We start from the raw sequence: 25,270 nt of genomic DNA, 5'->3' as shown, positions 1-25,270 counted from the left end.
ACCTTTCTCGTATCTTACTATCAAAGTTCATGCATTGTACGACAACGAATAATAGCATTTTACTGTGGAACGATAGCTACTGGAGTTAACACTGTGTGCAAGTTCATAGTTCATACGATTCTGTTGAAGAACTACGGACATAGAGCTATGACGAAGTTGACAAATGAAACATCGTGCATCGATGTAGTAATATATGTATGTGTGTATATGTATATGTGTATGTATAAGTGTGTGTGTGTGTGCCAGCGTTATGAAATCGTGTACCAAATCGTGGTCATAAACGAGACTTGGCTATCTATATATGTATATATGTATATATGTATATATGTATATATGTATATATGTATATATGTATATATGTATATATGTATGTATATATATATTCTTGTCCTATTTATCCTCATAAAAAGTTTATTTTCAGATAATCGACTTTTCTTCCTTTTCTCTCTCTCTCTCTCTCTCTCTCTGTCTCTCTCTCTCCCTTCTTTTTTCTTTTTTTTTTTCTTTTTTTCTTTATTAATAATCAAACATACATCAAAAGTAATATTTTTATATATAGGATAAAAATAAAAAATGTGTGTAGCATGTAATAAAAAAAAAAAAAATCCATGATCAATATCACGTATATATTTAATATACCTAATAAAATATTCCGAAAAAAATTTATATTTAAATAATAAACTTCTTTCTTTTTAAATAATATAAATCAAAAGTAACATTTATAGTCGCGAAGTTAATTAAGAAAGCATATGTATGATATAAAAGAAATATTATTAATATCACGTACTTGAAGATAGTAATCCGTATAAGTGAAAAAAAATATATTTAAAAAAGGAGGAGAAAAAAAGAAAGAAATGTAATAATAATGAAATATAAATAAAAATAATATTTTTATACGCGAAATCAAACAAAAAATATAGTCCTGCATAAATTTGAAAAAGTTTGTTCTCGGATAATCGATTTTTTTTGTTTATTTTCTTCTTTTTTTTTTTTGAATAATCAAATATAAACAAAATGTAATATTTCTATTCGTAAGATTAATAAAAAAAAAAAGACATATGTACCATGTAAAAAAAAAAAAAAGAAAAGAAAGAAAAGGGAGATCGTAACAAATATCATATATTTTCAAAATATTAACCCGTATAACCTAAAAAGTTTAATTTGTAAAAAGAATCAAAATACAAATATTGAGATTGATATTCTTATTGGTAGAAAATTAATACAAAAATATTTAATGCATCATATAAAAAATAAAAGAAAAAAAGGAATAAGAAAAGAAAAGCATAATTAATATTACGTACGTATATACTTACGTGACGCGTTAACCTAAAAAGCACTGACAAAAAAAAAAAGAAAAAAGAAAAGAAAAGAACTTGAAAAGAACTAATGTACATTGAATATGATTTAATTGTCCTATTCTCTTTCATAATTAATTATTAGACATTTGAAAAAATGATTTGAAATAATTGTCGCGGACATATTCCGTTGTTGAAATACATTTTCTAATTAATACGCGTTAATTCATTTCTCGTATTTCACATATACATGCAGCCACGTACACGCACACGACACATAACATATACACACAACACTTTTAATAAATTTCGAATAAAATGAGATACAACGTAGAATAAAATAGACCGTATTCTATTTTCATCGATGGATTATAGATAACCGAACGATAATGGACATTTTATGTAATTATAGATATTCCATTGTAACATTTTCGGCCCATTAACGAAAAAATGAGTTTTCCAGAATCGACGTGAAAATATACAGACTAAATGTACCTTACTTCTTTTTTTTGTTTTATCGACTTAAACTCGTATTCGAATTCAATCACGTGATCTGATCATGCATACGTAATAACATGCATATGTAAGTACGTTGATAGAAAACTTTTATTAGAGATATTAATATATGGAAAATAAAAATAAAAAAAAAATTATTTGAACATTCTTAATGATATTTTTTTTATGAAATATATTTTTTAATTTTTTATTATTTCAATTACGTATTAATCGTTATTAAACGTGAATAAATGTATACGTTCCCCTATACATATATGTCCTTAGAAAATTTTTTTAAGACTATCAATATATTAAAAATAATTATAACTACACACGCGTGAGCTTACACAACACATATATACACTGTACGCTGTATGCAAATAACGTAACTTCGTGAAGTTGAAGTACCACATGCGCCATCTTCATAGAACTGGCATTATTACTTTCGATAGTTTTTATTATAATCTTTTAGAATCATTGCTTTAAAAATTCATTTTTAATTGCGTTATTATCTTCCTTTGTTCCCGGAAAAATTTAATTTATTTTGCAAGTATTATATTTTCTCTAATCTGTCACTGCATAGTTACTTCGTCTTATTGTACATTAATCTTATGAAATTATTTTGTTAGAAACTACGATATATATATACATACATATATACATATATGTGTATGTAACATTGAAAAAATTTTTCATTAATTTTTTCAAATAGATATTAAAGAACAATTTGTTAGTGTATTATTACCTATCGTCATATTTTTATTAATTTTAATATTTTGTATTTTTTCTTATTTTCTTTTTTTTCCTTTTTTTTTTTTTATTATTCACCTTGTCGAAACTTGGTTCTAAAACTGTAACACACAGTTATATAATCCTTGAAAGTTCTGCGATTGGTCGAGCGAAGTAATCCACTCGATATCGACCAATCACGGTTAACAAATGATCTACGTGCAAGCTCATCGAACCAATTAACCGTATTTTCCAAGATGGCGATCAGATCGTTTCGTGTTCGAAGAACTTTCGAAGTGTTTGAGGATTATCTATACGTTTTTTCTTTGTCGTACGTAACAATTACGTTCACAAATTAAGACGATCGTTTTAACGATTAAAGAAATTCATCGACGTTGCATTCTTCGTAGAAAAGAATCGATGAGAATAAATTCACGAGGTGGAAAGAAAAAAAATCATTGTTCCTGTTTGATCATTTACGAGACATTGGTGTCACTCTTTCGTTTCGTTGTAATCGTTTTATCAGACAAGATGGCTTCATACTTCGAAAATATGAAATTTTTTCAGAGAGGTAAATATTTCCTTTCTTTCTTTTTCTTTATCGATGTTCTAATTAAATTTACAAAAAGAAAAAAAATAATAAATACAGAAATAAATCGTTATTGATACGTGAAGATATCAAATTTTGCGATATTCTTACGATTAATCTCGATTACGTATTTATGTATATAAATCTTTCGTAAAAATTTCTTTCATTAATAATAATAATTTTTTAACATTATTTTTATACGGACATATTTGACCAATAACTAGTTTAAAAAAAAAAATCTGATATTATTAATAATTTCATTAAATATTTATTAAAATTTGTATCAATATATTAATAATATAATAATAATAATAATAATAATAATAATAATAATAATAATAATAATAATAATAATAATAATAATAATAATAATGATTTCGTTTTTCATAAGGTTAAAATTCTTGAAGAAGCTTTTATAAAAATGTTATTATACGAATTTAATGGATACATGCGTATTCGCGTAACACATAATATGGTATTAAACGAGAAATTATTTTATCTTGTAAATGTAGCCTGAGTTAACAAGGAGAATTTTAATATCGCAGTCAAGTACTTGCAGAAAAAAAATTTTTTATTCCTCCTTCTCTTTTAACCATTCTCCTCTTTCACAAAACGAGACCCGTTACAAATCGTTAAATAAATAGACAAAGAATTGTCGGATTTAAAACAAACGAATTTCGAAGATTTTATACTTTCATAAAAAAAAAAAAATAAAAAAATAAAAAAAATAAAAAAAAATAAAATTTAAATAAGAAAAAATCATCTAAGTTAAATTTATATTTAAATTTGGAATCGATAAATATTTTCTGTATAACTTTATCCTAATTTATCCCTTTCTAACTCACACCATCCGCCCCCATACACACGCACACACACACGCGGGCGCACACACCTTTTACCATCGATAATCATTTTTCTATCGGAATTAAAATTCGTTCGTAAAATTTCGAAAATAAATTGGTAGTCAATCCTTTAATAAAAGGGTTTTCGATCGAGATGGTAGAATAATTCAGGGATGTAGAATGGCTTGATTGCCTAGGGAGACATCGAAATTAGTGCTTTAATTGCTCGCGACGATGTGGAAATGAATGTAATATCAATGATGAAAGGACAAGAAAATAAAAAAAAAAATATTCAGAAAATTTCTTCCATATTTCTCTTTCTCTCTCTCTCTCTCTCTCTCTCTTTCTCTCTCTCTCTCTCTCTCTCTTTCTCTCTCTCTCTCTTTTGCGGATGAAAATAATCATTTTAAGAAAACGATATTCGAAAATATTTCACTTTAGTAAAATCCAAAAAGCGGACGTGTTAAAAAATGAGGATTAATTTTTTTCTTTTCCTTTTTTTGTCTTTTTCTTTTTTTTTTTGGTTTTTTTTTCGTCGGTTTAAAGAAGAAAAAAAAAGAACAATTTCCAATTTCGTTTGATCGACATTTTTCTTAATTAATTATTACATAATTATTTGTATACTTGATTAAACGATGTTACACACACATGTAAATAACTGAATATTTTCGATTTTTATAAATAATTAAATGTCGGTATGGTATATTGGATTTTGTTTAAATAAATATTTATTATTGATCATTCTTCTTTATATTAAAAAAAAAAAAAAAATCAAGAAAAAATACGAGTTATCAGATTTACAAATATTTTGATTGAAAATACTCAACTGGTTTTTATAATATTAACCACTTATATATATTACTTAACAATATTTTATTGTAAATATTTGTCAATTGATTTGTTTGAGATATCGATGTCGATTAAAAGAGTAATTGTTTGAAAATATTTATCCGATAAACAACAATCAATTTTTCTTTAATGATTTTTTTAAATTTTTATAGGAAACGGAGAAAAAAATTAATTGAAAGTGAACAATGGAAATCGTATTATTTTTTTAGAAACGAAATTTCGTTCTTTCTTCTTTTTTTTCTCTTCTTTGTTTATTTATTTATTTTTTTCTTTTTTTTTTTATACATATAATAAAACAGCAAATAAATTGGTACTGAATAAAATAATGTTACCATTTATTAGATCTGTAATTTCGTTTCTTCTTTTGTTTTTTTTTTTTTTTTTTTTGTTGCAATACAAGAGTAAAAGACCAAAAAATGAATTGGAAATTGAATAAAGAAATGGTATTATTTATTAGAGATAAAATTTCATTTTTCTCTTTTTTTCTTTTTTCTTTTCTCTCTCTCTCTCTCTCTCTCTTTTTCTCTTTTTTTCATTTTTTTTATTCCCTCCATAGGAAATTAATCCCTGCAACGGAAAAGAAAATCGACGAGCTATTTAATATCTAATATTACTAAGGTGGAAAGACATTATCCGCAACGATTTCCTTAGTATTTGCATATTGATTGTAGTTGTTCTTTAACTAGATTCAATGTATATTAGAAATGTAAATCGGTTTACGAGTGTCATTAAAACAGTCCATTCGTTTCAAAGTCGATTCGAATCGTGGACGATTATAAACCGAATTTAACGATGCCACTTGAAGAAACTTTTGGCTTATCGTAAAGCACTAAACATTTATACATATAGATTAATAGATGCATATATATATATATGTATGTATATATATATAAATAGATACATATATACATAAATAGATACGTACGTACATATGTACGTAGATATATACATAGAGACGAATATATAGATCATTATGTATGTATATATTTAGATATTTCGTGACAATTAATTATCGTCCCTTCTACGATAATACGTATTCTATTTGATGTATAATTAAATATAGATTATCATTTACGATAAGAAATATAATTTATTCGTTTTGCGAATCAATTTGATATTAAATTTAATTCACGTTAAATCGTGTTCATCATTAGATAACCGGAATAAATTTTCTCTTTATCTCAAGGGATAAACGAAAGGATAAAGGATGGGGTTGGAGGTGGAGGAAGGGGTGGGTGGATAAATTATCGATATGAATTTAATAATAGTCTCCATATTAATTATCAACAACTCATATCCGTTGTAAAAGTGACTACGAACAAAGATTCGTAATTGGTTTGACGTTCCGACGTACGTTACCTTTTAAATAATCGCGTATCGCACTTTAATTTGATCTCTCTCTCTCTCTCTCTCTCTCTCTCTATCTCTTTCTATATCTCTCTCTCTATCTCTCTCTCTCTCTATCTCTCTCTTTGTTGGGTAATAGAATTTTTTGTTAAGCTTTCGCGGAACTCTCTTTTGTAAATGTACCTCTCGAAAAAAAAAAGAAAAAAAGAAGGGAAAAAAATGGAAAGAAAAAAAAACGATGAATTAGTGAGTATTTAAATGACACGACTAGAGAAAAAAAAGAAGTACGATTGACTAATTAAAAACATCTACGTACATATTTCTTTACTCGACGAGAGATATAAATTTATTCGTCTTGTTTTTGTTTATAATCTTGTAAAGAAGAAAGAAAAAAGAAAGAAAGAAAGAAAAAAAAAAAGGAAAAATTTTCTATACCATTCTTCTTTACCGAGTACGTTGAAATTTTTTTACCAAAGATAAATAAGAAAATAATTGAGAGGAGGAGAGAGAGAGAGAGAGAGAGAGAGAGAGAGACGGCGAGAGTGAATGAAATACAAATATAATAATGAAATAATTAAAATTAATTGGACTTTAATAAAGCGTAAAATAATTTGTAATTTAAATATTTTTTCATGGTTTTCTGTATATATATATATATATATATATATATATATATATATATATAATTTATAAATATAATTTATTAAAATATACGATAGCTATTGTACATATATATATAAAAGTTATTTAAATAGCCAATAATTTTTGCCTTTAAGGAATGTTATTTTATAATGAAAAAAAAATGATATGCAAATGAAATAACAAAATTGAACTTTATATCGCTAAAAATAATTACTTTGTTAAATTAATCTCTCGTATTTTTATTATACATACATACATATATATATATATATATATATATATATATATATATATATATATAAGGTATTTATAACAGTTAATAATATTTTTGTTTTTAAAGTATGTTATTTGACTTTATGTACTTTATAACGTTAAAAAAGAAGAAAAAAAAACAAAAAAAAAAAAAAGAAAAAAGGAAAAATGATATATTTAAATAAAATATAAAAATAAAATCAAACATATTTAAAAATATTTGCGTAAAACAATAATTCCCCGTGTTAAATATTTTCTATCTGTGGATATATAATTTTAGCATAATTAATGAATTTTCTTTAATATTACGTATATATCGTCTTTGGTGCGGTTTAAAATGATTTAAAAATTTTATTCTCATGGCGTATTACGTCGATCTACTTTATGTTGTCGATTTAAACGGGAACACCGGCCGAAGTTTGTTACGAGTTAATTCCGAGTCTAAATTATGTGTCGCGTCAGGGCGTTGCGCGCTTTATGAGATTCCATTATCACTTAAACTGGCCTGGAATACGGCAGAACGCACGCGAGCAAGCTTATTACTCGTACTAATATACGTAACGCGTTAGAGTTTATCTATCACGTACTTGTGATTCACATGATGATAATTAACATGAAGATTTGCTGATTAGAAACTCGAGAAAGATTTAGAGAAATTTATTATCTTAGCATCAAGCTTTGATTATTTCTTCCTTTTTTTTTTTCTTTTTCTTTTCTCTTTTTTTTTTATAATTTTCGAGTTATATATATTAAAAAAAAGAATCAAAAATTACAAAATATTATGTTCATCCGATAATTTGACATTTTTTAACTTCGACGATGATGATTAAACTTGAAGATTTTGTGATTAGAAAGTAAAAAAATACTTTAAGATCTCATTTTATTCATTTATTCTGTCGTTTTCTTTCTAATTCTCGAAAATAATATTAAAAAAAAAAAAAAAAAAAAATGTACGTTTTAGGAAAAAAAAATGAGTAGATGTTCCTCTCTTATAATAATTGTTTCTATCTCGTTCTATGTCAGGAGCACTCTCAGAAAAAACGTTTCGCGTTTCGTCTATATATTTTCTCATTTTCTCTTTTATTTTTTCTTCTTTCTTTTTTTCCCTTTTTTCTTTTTTTTTTTCTCGAGTGTTCTCATCGTATAAGGTGTCGAGTGGAACTGCGAGCAAAGAGAAATAGAAAGAGAAATAAAGAGAGTGAGAGACAGAGAGAGAGAAAGAGAAAGAGAGAGAGAGAGAGAAAGAGAAAGAGAGAGAAAGAAAGAGAAAGAGAGAGAGAGAGAGAGAGAGAGAGAGAGAGAGAGAGAGAGAGAGAGCTAGGTACTTAAGTCGTATTCCGTTCGTACACTTGCAATGAAAATTTAAAATATACGTATATATTTGATAAGAAAATCTTTTATATACTGATACATATGGGTTTATTGGTATAATATATTATTGGTATCGATACATATTACGTATTTTGCTGTATAAATAAAAAAATATTTTTGGGTATCTTAGTGAATTAAGAAAAAGAAAAAAAAAAAAGAAAAAGAAAGAAAAACAAATAATAACATCAGCTAAATTAATAGATTCATATGCTTTTGGGTATCTGTGGAATAAAAAAAAAAAAGAAAAAATAATTTTACATTATCCAATAATAATAATAATAATGAAACGAACACACATTCTTTCTTTCTCTCTCTCTCTCTCTCTCTCTCTCTCTCTCTCTCTCTCTCATTCTCTCTCTTTTCTCTCGAAAGTATTTCTTTATCGTTCAATGAAGATGTAATTTTTTTTTATCCAAGAAAATAAATGAAAAAGAATTTTTATAACGGAAGTATGATATTGTTATTAGAAAAGGAAAGAAAATATCGGTGTTCCATTTATTCTTTTTTCTTCTTTATTCTTTTTTCTTCTTTTTTTCTTTTTTCTTTTTTTTTTTTGATCGTGCAGTATATTACATTTTAAGAAAATGGTTGCATTATACATGATAGTAGCAATATAAAGCGAGCGTTCTAACATCCTGAAGATATTTTGATATTAATTAACGAGGGTAATTTTATGTAACTGAGGGGGAAAAAAAGAATTTATGGAAGGAGAAAAATCTTATATCCTTTCATTTTTTTTATTTTTTTTATTTTTTTCATTCTTTTTTTCTCTATTTTTCTTTCTCCCTCTTTTTTTTTTCTTTTTTTTTCCACCACACATACTGAGAATGCTTCGAATAATATTTCGTTGATTCATAACGATACCGTAATATCGCGATAAAAATCTCAATATATCTAGTCTTTTATTTTCACTTTTTCTTTTTTTTTGGGATTCAAAAATATAGAAAATAATTTATATATATATATGTGTATTTATATTATTATTACTATTATAATTATTATCATTATCATTAAAAAATTAATGTGCATATTATTCAATTTAGAAATAATTCCTTTTTTCTTTCGATTTCTTTTTCTTATTTCATGTTTTTTCAAAAATAATGTAATTATATTTTTATAAAATCAAACAAAAAGTGTAAATATATATATATATATTATAAAAAAATCACTGGTCTATTAAAAATAAATTCGATCTCTTTATCAATAATTTATTCTTTTTTGAAAATAAGTAGGAATAAGATGGGGTGGTGAAGAGGGGAATGGAGAAGCATCTTAAGCTGTTAAGTTGTCTCTCGTACATATTTATAAATTTTACACGGACACATTTCACACATATCTATCTCTAATATCGTCCGTCATCTTTTCTTTCAAAGTTTAATAAATCTAATCCAAACGAAATAATCCACTTTCATCGTATTATATCAACTACGTGATATATTACGTTACGAAACTTGTGTCATTTCGAAAAGTAGAGCTTGCGTAAGCTTTTCTCGACTCGTGAACGAACGAACGAACGAACGAACGAATGAACGACCAGAAAAGGATCCACTGAAGAACTGTCTTTCTCACTCTCTTCCTCTTTCTATCTCTCTCCTTCTCTCCCTCTCTCTCTTTCTCTCTCTCTCTCTCTCTCTCTCTCTCTCTCTCTTTCTCTTGGTCGTGAAAGAAGGTCAGGAAGAAATAAAACTTGATTGATCGTGCCAATGTACTGAAATTGTATACGCGACGATTGCTCGATTATCTTTAAATATCATCGAATTTATTTTATATATATATATATATATATATGATGTCTTTTTCATTTAAACGCATTATTAACAAACATATAATATTTATTATTTTGTTAACATATTACAAGATAGAATTTATGTGTATATATATATAAATATAAATAAATAAATAAATAATATATATATATAAATATTTAAAAATTTGTAGGATTTATTGATTCGAAATTTTCTCATATACATATATATATATGTATAACTAATAAAATATCACAGGTCATTGACCTATTGTACCTGATACATATATATAGTATTGGTTATTAAACTTTTGTTCGTAATACGTAAAGCACAGATATAATTGACCCTTTTTTTTCGTATTAGTTTTAAAAATTCGTATTAGTTTTCTTTTTCGGATCGTTGATGATTATTACGTATATTATTATTATATATATATTAATGAAAAATATTGAATTAAATCGCGTTATAATAATACTTAAATTTATATTTAAATCGATTTATCAGTTTTACAAGGCGAACAATTGTCTCTTTATCAAAAACGAATATACCTTTGTCTTGTTATTGACGATAATGCGAACGACGATTTTGTAAACGATCTGTTGCGTGGAAAATGATCCATGTTTACTCAACATGAACCACGTACTCAATAGTACTCTATCTCTCTTTCTCTCTCTCTCTCTCTCTCTCTCTCTCTCTCTCTCTCTCTTTCTGCCTGTCTGTCTATTTGTCTGTCTATCTCTTTCTCTATCTATCTGTCCCCCCCTTTTCTCTTTGTCGGATACTACAAATTCCAGTATCGGTACGATCTAGTATCGTTCTATTTTGGTTTAACGAAATCGTGATATTCAACGAGCTAAACAAATCGAAATTCCAATATAATGCTCGTGAGTATCTATCGAAGAGTCATCTACTATTACAATGTATATGGACGCCATTCTACATTGTCTATCAGTGTTTCTCAATTGCCGTCTAATGATTGTAGCGATCTAACGATATGTAACATATAAGTATGTAGTTACTTATATATACACATATAACGATCTTCGACTCGATTCAATGCTTGCTTATTACGTCTTTGCTACGTTAATGTGATTCGTTCTTCTCATATTCGTCGAGCCGTAATTAATTTTTAAATATTGCACGACGAATTAATTCGCAATTCTTTGAAAAGAATTTCATAGAAAGGACGATAATACGGTCGAAAGCGTATCTGTTAGAAAAAAAAAAAAAGAAAAAAGAAAAAAGAAAAAATCGTAAATGTCATACGATGTAAATTTATATCTGTTTAAAACGTTGCTCGAAAAGGAAGAGAGAGAAAGAAAAAAGGGGAAAAAAAAAAAAAAGAAGAAAGAATAATTTTTATCGAAAAAAAAATTTTCGGCCGAGATTTCAAGCGATAATTGAGAATCGCTGCCATTGATGCAGCCAATGTCACGACGAGAAATCGAGAAAATTAATTGCTCTTTTGCTATTCTTACAGATCCGATACGGAATAACTCTTTTCTTTCTACTCTTTTTTCTTCTTCTTCTTTTTTTCTTCTCTTCTTTTTCATTTTTTTTTTGCTCCCTCCTTTCCTTTCCTTTTCGATTCAGTGAGTAACAATGTTTTCTAAACGAAGATTAATTTTTTTATCTTCTTCTTCCTCCTCCTTCCTCTTTCTCTTTCTCTTCTTTTTATTCCTTCCATCCCTAACCCTCCCCCTTAATCCCTCTCCTTTTGTTCCCTCTATCGATTTCTCTATAAAAAAAAAAGAAAAAAAAATAAATAAAAAACAATAGTAGAATTTAAAAAAAAATTTTTTTTTCTTTTCTCGTCTTCTTCTTTAATTTTTCCAAAGGACATAATAATTGGCCGATAATAACGTGGCTAATAATTAATATCAAAAATTGAAGAAGAAAATCGTAGAATATAACGACGCGTTCTCAAAAATCATTTCCATTCGCATTGTATTTTTCTCTTTTTTTTCTTCTTTTTTTTCTTTTTTTTTCTTTTTTTTGGAACGAAACGATTGCAATTCAATCCTGAGAATAAAGATGAGGTACGGGTTGGTGGATTGATCAGGGGAATTAAATAGAGATCAGCAATAGGATGTATCATGACCATTTCGATGTCATTATGGATTTTATCATATTCACATTATATCGCATTATCTATTTACGAGCATACACACACACACACACGCGCGCGCGCGCGCGCGCGAGCACGAGCACATACATTAATACATATGTTTAGTTTAATTATATGATTCGTTAACGCATTTATATTTGCATGTTCCTTTGATCTTCATTCATAATTTTTTACCTTTCTATTATTATTATTATTATTATTATTATTATTATTATTATTATTATTATTATTATTATTATTATTATTATTATTATTATTATTATTATTATTATTATTATTATTATTATTATTATTATTATTATTATTATTATTATTATGTTATTATTATTATTATTATTATTATGTTATTATTATTATTATTATTATTATTATTATATTATTATTATTATTATTATTATTATTATTATTATTATTATTATTATTATTATTATTATTACTTTTGTTGCTGTTTCTATTATTGTCTGTTATCGTTATTGTTTTCTCTACTATATATATATATATATATATATATATAGAGAGAGAGAGAGAGAGAGAGAGAGAGAAAAAGAGAGGAAGAGAGAGAGAGAAGAGGAAATAATACTAGAATTAAATGATCGAGCGTGATCGGACTAGCATAATGGCAATGATAATGATAATAATAACATTAACAACACAAGCGTATAATACCCAATATAGTAATTAGTAGCAAATAGAGAGAGATAGAGAGGTAGAGAAAGAGAGAGGGGGGAGGGAGAGAGAGAGAGAGATTGGCCGATATATTACGATGGATCGATACGTTCATATCCACTAGTCATCGTCATCGTCATCGTCATCGTCGATTCACGTGCATTAGGATGAATTTATCCTTCCTATCCTCCCTCCCTTCCCCTACACCTGCTTTTCCTCCCTACTCCTCTTTCTCTTCCTCTATGATCCGCTACCATCATCTCCCAATCTCCCCTCCGATTCTCCTCCTTTTAAAATGCCTTAATACTAGTTAGCACGACACATAATGCACACTCTCGAAATCCGTCGCTTTCGATCCTATTCGTTCCAATGAATTCGACCATTCTGCTCGATCGATCGATCAATCGAAACAATTGGATAATGTGTGTAATGTGCGCAAGCACGTGTGTCTGTCTATCCATTTTATCTGCGTGCGTAACAATCGATAAATCTTTAATGATACGTTTTACATACCTGTCGTTTTATATACTTTATTCTTTTCGTAGTTCTATATTAAAAAAAAAAAAACAAAAAAAAACAAAAAAAAAGAAAAGAAAGGAAAAAGAGAAAGAAATAGTTAACGTGAAGTGTCTTGAAAAGGTGTGAACGATTTTTAATAATCATCGATGAATCTTTTGATTCACCCTATATATTCTTTCTCTCTCTCTCTCTCTCTCTCTCGCTCTCTCTCTCTCTCGCTCTCAGACGAAGATGAGGAGAATGAAAAAAGAAAGAAAGAAAAAAAGAAGAAAAGAAAAACTGATAAAGAGAGAGAGAGAGAGACGAGAGCGTACGGATCGGACCATTAACGTCAGTCAACATAAAAAAAGAAAAAAGCAAAAAAAATGTCTCTAGCGAGACGTCTAAAAGAAAAAAAAAAAAGAAAAAAGAAAAAAGGAAAAATAGATAAAAAGAATATCGTCAGATCTTTGATACAAACGAACATCGACTGCTTTTTAAAAACGTTTAATGATAGTCGATCAGTAAAGATAAAAAGAAACCGAAGAGATAGATATACTTACAATACGTACATATGTATGTATAGGTATATATGCATGTATGTATGTATATGTATATTAAAAAAAATGAAAGCTCTTGCTTTAGAATTTTTCTGCGACAGAAAAGCCAGCTGAATTTTAACGTTATGGTAGACGAATTCTTTTTCTTTTCTTCTTTTTCTTTTTCATTTTTTCAATTGTTCTTCTCTGATTTTTTCTGATTTCTTTTTTTCTACCCTTCTCCCTTTTACTTCCACCATTCTTTTTACATCTCTTCGAGATATATTTGCACGTGAAATACAAACACAAATTGAAGAGAAGGAAAATGGATGTTTCTAAAATGTATGATGCAGAAGCTTTTGCTTCTTCCTCTTTTTCTTCTCCTTCTTCTTTTTCTTCTCCTTCTTCTTTTTCTTCTTCTTCTTCTTCTTCTTCTTCTTCTTCTTCTTCTTCTTTTTCTTCTTCTTATGGTAAGGTTAACATCGGTCGTGATAAAATTTCCAAAGAAGTTGCATCCCCGTCATCCCATATCCTTACAATATGTTCGGTATTTCGTAAAATACGAGATCCCCGCATCTTGTATAATAATTTGTTATAAATTATTTTATCGTCCTTTAATGCGATATACGAGATTGAAAGAGTATTACGTAGTATATACCAACATAATCATAATTATTATTACGTATATCGTCGCCAATGCATAATTTATTATTATTATTATCATTATCATTATTATTGTCGTCGTCATCGTCATTTATTATTATTATTATTATTATTATTATTAATATTATTATTATTATTATTATTATTATTATTATTATTATTATTATTATTTATTTATTTATTTATTATTATAAATGTTACATGCGTACAGGAAACATCAGCATTGAATAAAATAACAAAATTCAATCAAAAATTCATGATTATCATTGCATTGTTGTGTGTTATTGTTGTTATTGTTGTTATTATGACTATTATTATTATTATTATTATTATTATTATTATTATTATTATTATTATTATTATTATTATTATTATTATTATTATTATTATTATTATTATTATTATTATTATTATTATTATTATTATTATCATTATTATTATTATTATTATTATTATTATTATTATTATTATTATTATTATTATTATTATTATTATTATTATTATTATTATTATTATTATTATTATTATTATTATCATTATTATTATTATTATTATTATTATTATTATTATTATTATTATTATTATTATTATTATTATTATTATTATTATTATTATTATTATTATTATTATTATTATTATTATTATTATTATTATTATTATTATTATTATTATTATTATTATTATTATTATACACATATACAGAAAACATATTGAATTATTGAAACGAACGTGACGAAGAAAAAAATTCTTTTCTTCTTTTTTTTGTGTTCTTTTTCTCGATGCACGGAAATACTGGCGCTCGTATTATAATCTCGTATTTTAACCTAAAAAAAAAAAAAAAAAAAAAGAAAAGAAAAAATAAAAATGGAGAAAAAAAAAGAAAAATAATAACGTACGTATTATTTAAACGAAACGTGTCGTACGCTAAACAACAACGACACCATGCCCGTTATTCTCATTTAAAACTTTTAAAAAGCTTTTTTATCGTGCTTGTAAAGCAACTAGAGGAGACTTTCTTTCTCTCTTTGTCTCTCTCTCTCTCTCACTCTCTCACTCTCTCACTCTCTCTCTCTCTCTCTCTCTCTCTTTCTCCCATTTACTCACTCACTCACTCACTCATTCGTTCGAAGGGAAAATATTATAGAGAATGATCCTACAATATTTAAATTTTCGCATTTAGGAAAAAATTAGGGAAATGCAGACGTAGAAATGGTGGAAAAAATTTTTTTTTTGATGAACTACGAATGCGATTTCAAACATTTTTTCCTTTCTCCTATACCTATTCAATTAATCGCACAATTCCAATTTTCTCTCTCTCTCTCTCTCTCTATCTTTTTCTATTATTTTTCTGTTCCTTTCCTGTCTCCGGCCTCCTTTTTAACTTTACCTCTTTTTCTCTTTTTTTATAAATCTCTCTCTCTCTCTCTCTCTCTCTCTCTCTTATAAGAAAGAAAAACGTAAGTTTGACCAATGCGATGGTTCTAAGAGGTGTTGGCGGTAATGTTGATGGTGGTTATAGAGCAGCATGGCATTTTCAATAGCGTCAGCTGTGCCGTAAATTCCTTCTAGCAGTCGCGTTTGGACGTTCTACTTGTTCGACGAACTTTTAACTTTTACGTTCGCGTTCATTTCAACCTTCCAACCTTCCACCTCCAACCCCAACACTACCACTTACTTCTACTTCCATTACTCTTTCACTCTATCCTGCACTCTCTCTCTCTCTCTCTCTTTCTCTCTCTCTCTCTCAAGCCCAAAAATATGAGCTCCTTTCTCTCCCTCTCTCTTTCTCTCTCTCTCTCTCTCTCTCTCTCTCTCAAGCCTAAAAATATGAGCTTCTTTCTCTCTCTCTCTCTTTCTCTCTCTCTCTCTCTCTCTCTATGTATCTACCTATCTATCTATATATTTCATTCTCTGCTAACATAATTGTTCTTCAAGAGTAAACATAAATAGAATTTAAAAATGAAAGGAGTTATGGAAGGAAACATAAATTTGTACAGGCAAACTTTCAAAACACACACACACACACACAAATTATATTTTCTTTTATGTTGGTAATAACTATAATATTGCAGAAAAGCAATGTTATAGCAAAAGAATATTTTAATGATATAAATGTTAAAGTTTTAACTAGGACGTTTACATTATTAGATTAAAATTTATAATCAAATATAAAGATTTTACTTTATCACTTTTCTTTCTTCGGCATATATAACTATAACAAAGAAAGTATATTTAATAATAAACATTTGTCCAAACTTTTTAATTAATACATTAACATTATTAAATTGAAATTTATCACTAACATTTTCTATCATCATCTTGTCGTCTCTATCTTCTTATCTTTATTTCTTTCTTTCTCTCTCTTTCTGAATGGTTATTATCAAGCAGAGAAATACCTTCTATATACAATGTGTATATTCATATATATATATATATGTATATATATATATATATATATAATATACATACATACATTCATACATACATACATATATACATATATATATATGCATAAGTCGATGAAGTTCCATCTGAAATTCATACAAAGCTTAGATAAATATCAAGTTCGTCGCAACTTCTAGATGGACCCATAACGTTCATATCTTTATCGTAGAAGCTACCCTTCTCGTCTACGCAAATACAACTTAATTATAACTGATAACTGTCCTTCGAGGATTACTTTCCCAAGTTATTCATCTAGGTAGGATCGGTGATAAGTTCTCAGATGATTTTCAACGTATCAATTATGCATTCTCCATTTTACTCTCGAGACTTTTTAGATTAATCTTTTTTTCTTTTTTTCTTTTCTTTTCTTTTTTTTTATTATTATTTTCCCTTTTTCTCTTTCTTTTTCTTTTCTTTCTTTTCAGATTGTAAAACCAACGTTTTTTGCATGCTTGGATGACTTTTGGTTAATCCAGAAACTTTTGAGGTCGTCTAGAACAATTTTTTCTGGTCCATCTAGGAATTTTTCGCTCAATCTCTCTGGATTTCTCTCTCTCTCTCTCCTTTTTTTTGCGTATGGCGGTAACGTAAGCTGAATTTTAATGCCACCCATCCCTGTACACCTCGGGGATGACCCCTTTGATGTATATAAGCCATCATTAACTTCTTCCGGGTGCTCGACCTCGCGTGTCTAACGTAAATTTCCGTCTTTTTTGTCTTCTTTTTTCCTATCCCCTCCCTTTTTTTCTTCTTTCTCTTGGCAAAATTTTGCCGAAAAAAATAGTCCTCGATCTGTTCAAAGGATTTTCATACGTATACTTCCATGAACCATTTATTCCATTAGTTTTTTTTCATTATTTCATCAATCCCTTTAACAACTTAATTTTTGTAAGTATTTACAAAAGTTTTTATTATTATTATTATTAGTATTGATATTTAGTATTGAATTTTTTATTGTTAATTATTATCTAACTAATTGATTTATAAAGACGAGATCAGTTTTTTTATTATCAATTTCTTTTTCCTTTTTTTTTTTAGTAGGGAAAAGTCAAAAATAGAGAGAAAGGAGGCAGAGAGAAAATTCCATTGGAATCCAAATTTTTTATTTAAAAAATTTACTATTATTATTATTTATTATTATTATTATTATTATTATTATTATTATTATTATTGTTATTATTATTATTATTATTATTATTATTATTATTATTATTATTATTATTATTGTTTTTTTTTAACAACAGAAAAAATAAACAAGAAAGAGTGTGAAACGGAGAATATTCTATACAAATCCAATTCTATCGTTTCAATATGACTAACAATTAACATTATTATTATTTTTTAAATATGCAATGTTATAAAATCGATATGAATAATAAGCGCGATGTTTTCTCTTTAAAAAAATTTATCTTTTTTTTTATTACTTCATTGATAAGAAAAGTAAAGCAGCGAGAGTGAAGATTGTGTGTGTGTGTGTATGTGTGTGTGTGAGAGAGAGAGAGAGAGAGAGAGAGAGAGAGATTGAAAATGATAAAGACAAAGGTAATATCTTATACAATTTTCCTGAATCAGTATTATAAGTAACATTCTCTACTTGGATATACAATTTAGCAGTCGACCGCTCTTTTGTCGTGCTTGCCGTGACGAGCAAAAAAATGTATAGTTAATTTTGCTACGTCACCCGCAGCAACCGCCCTCGTCGTTGCATCGCACAACTCTAGGCATGGTATAATGCACCTTCTCCTTGTTTCATTTTCTCTCTCTCTACCTCTCTCTCTCACTCTCTCTCCCTCTTTCATTGTACGTACATTAGAGCGTTAACCTTTAATGCTTTGCTTCGATTTCATGCTCCAAGAAATATTATACCAGTTCGAACGGTCTTACTCCTTTTACTCCTTTCGCACGAGCACACACAAACTTTTTCTTTTTTTTTTTTATTAAATAAATTAGACAAATTAGAATAGAAATTATGTACAATTATCTTCCATCATCCATAATCGCGATATTTACCCCTTATCTTCATTTCAATTCCGATGATGTTTCAATTAGTCTAACTACTAAGGCGAACTACTAAGGAGGCGGAGCTAACTGCTACGGGGATGGGGCCTAATATAGTAGTGGGCGAGGCTAACTGCTAAGGAGCGTGGCATATCCTAGTAGTGGGCGTGGCTAACTAACCAAGGAGCGAGGCTAACTATCAAGGGGGCGGGGCTATCTTAGCAGGGGCGGGGCTAATTACCCAAGGGGATGGGACTATTTTAGCAGGGTGCGGGGCCTATCCTAGTGGTGGGCGGGGCTAACTACCCAAGGGGTGAGGCTATCTTAGCAGGGGGCGGGGCCTATCCTGGCGATGGGCGGGGCTATCTACTCAAGGGGCGGGGCTATCTACTCAAGGGGCGGGGCTAACGTTCAAGGGGGCGGGCTTATCTTAATAGGTGGCGGGTCCTATCCGCCAAGGATCATGGCTTAGTATCCAAGGGCGAGGCCTATCCTAGTGATGGGCGGAACTAACTGCCTAGGGACGGGCATAACCTAGTAGGGGAGGGGCATAGCCTAATAGGGGCGAGGCTAATTGCCAATGGATGGCGGAGCTATCTTAGTAGGGGCGGGGCTAACTGCCAAGAGCATGGGGATAAACTGGATGGCGGTGTGACTAACCTAGTAGGGGGCCAGGTAACCTAGTATGGGGAGTGGTTATGTATATATTGTATATATTGAAAGAATTAAACGGTACTGTAGCATAGATATGAACGTAGTTATTTATACAGAATTCTATGAGAGAAAAAATGTTTATTAATATAAATAATTTCTTATTTAATTGCTACAATTTGTAAATTATATTTCTAATATAATTATATTAATCGTAATTAAAATAATAATCAAATCTCTTGCTTATAATATTTTGATGTAACATAAATTCTTCTTTTTTCTTTTTTCCTTTCTTTTTTCTTTCTTTTTTTTTCTTTTCCTTTCTAATCTTTTTTGGTCTTCTTGCATATTTCTTTTCCTTATAAATACTTCTTATAAATAAATACATTATTAAGTACAACGTCTTGTTATAGTAATTTTTATTATTTTAATATATTTATTTTTATTATTATATTTTATATATTTATATTTATATTTTAATATATATTTTTATTATTTTAATATTTTATATATTTAAAAAAAAAATGAAAGAAAAATCTAATACAATCATTCTTAAATTTGACGTAATAGAATCTCGAATGTGAATGTAATTTATTACGAGTATCGATTTTCATCTAATCGAAGTACGAAGACAACATAAGCGAGTAATTTCGAATGTGTCTCTCTACAAACGTTAAATCAAATAAAAAATATAGATCATTTTATGACGAATCAAAGACGATCACGAAAGAATTTTCTTCCGATAGATAATCTATCATCTATATGGAAGCTGTATTAAGGGGATACGGTAGATGGCTGATCGGACACTAAAATCTTCCCTTTTTCTCTCTGTCTTTCTCTCTCTCTCTCTCTCTCTCTCTCTCTCTCTCTCTCTCTTTCTTTTCCACTTTTTCTTTTTTTCCCTTTTCTCCTTTTTTCCTCCTCCTTTCTTATATTACCTCGTATCAAGAACTAAACGAGACTACTTCGTCATAGTCTCTCGAAAAGTTAAGATAAAATAAGATGGATCACTTGAATCTTACAATTAAGAGATAAGAGGGTTTGAATGATTATAACTATTACACACACATATATATATATATATATATATATATATAAATAAAATAAAAAACTAATATTTATTGAGTATCGATACGAAAATAAGTATCCGATATATAAATAAGATTATATTTCTTTCTTTCTTAAGGATAAAATTATCCTAATCGATCACGCGGATGTATTAATTATTATCGAAGGGAATAAAGAAAAGAAAAAGAAAAAAAATCGATAGAGACGATTTATTTATTTTTTTTTTAGGGGGCATATTTATATGTTATTTATTTTATAACATTCAGAATTATTTCATTTATTATGAATATAAAATTTCGTGCTAACGCGCGCGTATATGTGTGTGTGATTTGTATAGAAGATTATTGAATACGTTCAAAAATAAGTATCAGTATAATTATGCAAATAAAAAGGTTATTATAATATTTCTTTTATAATCGATGCAAAAATTATCTTGATCGATCGTACATGTATATATCAATGATATAAAAATAAAAAAATTAATAATAAATAGTAATAATAATAATAATAATAATAATAATAATAATAATGTAATTCACTTGATAGAAATAGAAAAATTTAATTTATTTTTACGACGTAATATTAAATCATAAAATTAATAATCAATAATTTTTTGGTTTTTTTTTTATAATAACATCAATTTTTTTTCTTTTCTTTCTATTTTTTTTTGTTTTGTTTTCTTTTTTCTTTTTTTTTTTATTTTTACGAAGCTTCGAAAGAATTTCCTATCAGATAACGTTTGATATTTTTATGAATGAACTCTTTGCTGATCCTAGATGAAAAAAGAAAGGGATAAAAAAAGGGGGTTACATGCTGTGCGCCACGTCGATTCTAAGAATTTTATACGGTGATATCGGTATAGCTAGTCGTAGAAGAAAAACGATGTTTTTGTCGCCTCGACTACTCGACATCGCCGATACTACTTGTCATTCGTATTAAACTGTGTTAGTGAAGGCTAGACCTATACTTATATATTCAAGTACATATTTACATACGAAGTATCGTCTATATATATATGTTCCTAATATGTGTGTCTGCCTCTGTGTGTGTATGTCTGTGTCTGTGTCTGTATATCTCTCTTTTTCTCTCTTTCGCTTTGTATGTGTGTATACGTGTGTACGTGTACGTGTTCTCACATACATATGTGTATAAAAGGCTGGAAGCTCTTTTTTCTTTTTTTTATCTTTTTTCTTTTTTTCTCTTCTTTTCTTTGGCCGATTCTACGTGACGGGGGGGGTGGTATTTTCTAAGAAATTATGTGGGTTGCTTGTGTCAGCGTTTTTCTATACATTAAAAACTTATAGATTGCTGATTTTTATCATATTTTTCAATGACAATTTTCCATAAATGATAACATTGAAATCGTTCCTTCAGTCATGCGTTTTATATAATACAGTCGCTTATTGATTTCTTAACATGTTATATTTGATAAATTTAAAAATAAAAAATAAAAAAAAAATAAATAGAAAAAAGATAGGTCGATTTATTAACACGAAATGTTTGATGGAATACACAATAAAAAAAAAAAGAAAAAAAAAGAAAGAAATAATAAAAAAAGAGAGAAGAAAAAAAGATCGATCTGTCCTTCACAATTGATTATTTATTTATTTATTTATTTATTCATTGTTATTATTATTTTTATTTTTATTATTATTATTATTGGACTGGCCAATAGGTAATGTCGAATTTTTTTTATAGTTTATAGTTTAATTAATATAACAACTTGTTTTTTATTGAAAATCTTCAATATTTCATATCTAAATAAATAATGCAAGACTATTAGTACTCTCAAGTATGCAATATTATTTTTGATAAGTACTATTTTTGATAAACACTATTAGTACGTTTTCATTTTTTGTTTTTTTGCAAAATGTGTTTGTATTTGCAAAATTTCTAATAAATATATATATAACACTGTAGTTTATCCTTGTTTACTCATGCACGTTTCAATATTTAATATTTAAATAAACAAAACTGATATTTTTTATTTTGTATATTGAGATATTCGGATAGTACATTTATTGGCCGATCCAATATTATTGTTAATATTGATCTCTTTCCTTCATACACATGCACACATACACACACACACATTTCTTTTCTCTTTGTTTTCTCTTTTTTTTTCTATTCTTTTTTCTCTCATTGAAATTATTTATACGCGTGAGAAACGTCATTGTACCTATATACTTTCGACATATATATGTAATAATTTGATCGTGTTTTATATGATCGATAATGTCCTCTTTCTCTTTCTCTTCCTCTCTCTCTCTCTCTCTCTCTCTCTCTCTCTCTCTCTATCGATGAAAAAGTAGAACAACGCCGAATGCACTCTGGATACGTCGTTTAAAGGACAGCAAATGATGTTCGTCATTTATTAATTCCCTGCCCAAAATTGTATTCTTTCATCATCCATCTCTTTGATATATATATATTTACTAACACCTACATACATACATAAATACAGATAGAGAATTTTGATAGGTGTAGGTGTATCTATTAAAAATTCTACTTTTCCTGTTCGGTTTTCAGTCGAAAACGAAAACATAATTGATCGGCCCTTTTAATTTAATCACTCTTCGAAATCACGTATTTCCGAGTATCTCGGAAAAAAATTTTACAGTTCGATATATAATCGAATATATATATATATATATATATATATATATATATATATATATATATAAATATAGAACGCTTGAATATAGCTATTTACGAAATTTTGAATTTTTTTTTTTCTTTCTTTCTTTCTTCTTTGTTTTAATATCCAATTTCGCAAATTTGACGATCATGTTTATTTTATTTTATTTTATTTATTTTATTTTTTTAATTTTATTTCTTCTTCTTCTTTTTCTTCTTCTTTATCTTCTTTTTATTTTTTATTACGCGTTTCACATTCATCAATGAAAATTATTACATATTTTTCTCTTTTGCTCGTTCTTTTCAGATTATTTTTATTTTATTTTTCTCTTTCTTTCAGCTCGTGTTAACATATACGTGTCACGCGTGTATATATTCATACATACATATCCACACACACACACACACACACACCACCTGGTTTGTGTATATAATATTTTTTTTCTTTTTGTTTTTTTTTCTTTTCGTTTTTTTTTTCTTTTCTTTTCTTTTCTTTTCTGTACACACACGACACGTTAGTACACAAGCGGATACCTAAGCGAGCGTGTCGATCGAACTTGGATATCTTACAACCCCTCTAAGCCAACCACGAAACGTCGAATTTGTCATCCGCCACTCCAACTTTGAACACTCGATTGCTCTTTGTCTTATCTTACAAGAAAAAGTGTTTGTGTGTTTGACGTTTCTTTCGATAGACCGTTAGTTTCTCTCGGCTTTTATCAAAGTTGAAAGTTAGTGGCTTCTTAAAAAAAAATCTTCATTTATTTATTTCCTTTTCTTTTTTTTCTTTTTTTTTTCGTTCCAATTTCATTCGTAAAGATCGAAACGATATTATTTTTATTGTCGTCCTTTGTTATTATTATTTCTTTTTTTTTTATTTTTCTATTTTTTTTTTTTTTTTAAATTAAACATCGAGTCCATAAAATTTTGTTATTTTCTTCTGTTTTATTTCTGTTTTAGAAAAAAAAAAAAAAAAAAAGGAAAAAGAAAATTCAGAAATTAGTCGCCAATTTATTTAACTTTTTAATCAGCCAATTAATTAAATCGAGGCACATCTTTTTACGTCGAAGTCGAGTGAAGTAGTTTTTTTTAATACAATCTAATAGGAAAGAATTAATTTTATCGTTCAATTCAATTCGTATTTTATTTCATTTTATTTTTATTATTTTCTTTTCCTCTTTTCTTCTGTTTGTTTTTTTTTTTTTTTTTTTTTGTCTTTTTTCAATTTGAATGACAATTTCACTAGATTTTTAATATAGTTAGATATTAGTACACTGTTATCGCAGGAGAATCAGATTAACGATTCTTAATTAAGTAATTAATTAAATCGTGGCTCTCCTTTAACATCGAAGTCTCTTAAAATGATCTACTATAGGAAATAGGGAAAAAAAATTAACTTTATTTTATAAACTCGATTCGTGAAGGTTAAAAAAAACACGATGTTATTTTATCTTATTTTATTTTACTTCATTCTATTTCGTGCAATCGAATTAAATGTCAGTTCCATTAAATTTTTCATTTGGATATTAATTATACAATTAGATATTTAACATGATTAGATTTTTGTTTTATTTTTTTAAATGAAATATCACAATCAGACGATATCGACGATGTTTATCAGAAAATTCATTAAAAAAAAAAAAAAAAAAAAAAAAAAAAACGGCAATGAAATTATTAAACTTTCAATTAGACGATTAATTAAAATACGGAATCCTTCCGATAAAATTTTTTAATCGCCGATATCACGGATATCAAAATGTAAGCTTGCACTTTTTTCTTTTTTTTTTTCCTTTTTTTTTTTTCATGGATAATAAGTGTTAA

The 25,270-nt window shown here is 27.5% G+C and overlaps 1 protein-coding gene across 4 annotated transcripts in view; it reads left to right on the top strand.

The window, feature by feature from the left end:
* 5-HT7 (5-hydroxytryptamine receptor 7) overlaps positions 1–25,270 on the top strand; it is a 123,515-nt gene that overhangs the window by 20,800 nt on the left and 77,445 nt on the right. Inside the window, exons 1-2 of one of the 4 annotated variants that reach the window (XM_035867112.2) lie at positions 2,796–2,850; positions 2,930–3,090. The exons of 2 other annotated variants lie outside the window; for them this stretch is intronic. The gene's annotated coding sequence lies outside the window, so the exon portion shown is untranslated. Of the gene's footprint in view, positions 1–2,795; positions 3,091–25,270 lie in introns of those variants that run through there. One more of the 4 variants, XM_085656982.1, reaches the window with a different exon arrangement.

This window comes from Vespa mandarinia, chromosome 5 (assembly GCF_050613455.1).
Source record: "Vespa mandarinia isolate Hongniang chromosome 5, ASM5061345v1, whole genome shotgun sequence".
NCBI classification, from domain to species: domain Eukaryota; kingdom Metazoa; phylum Arthropoda; class Insecta; order Hymenoptera; family Vespidae; genus Vespa; species Vespa mandarinia.
The sequence above is the reverse complement of the archived record's forward strand: the minus strand, read 5'-3'. Positions and strand labels throughout refer to the sequence as shown.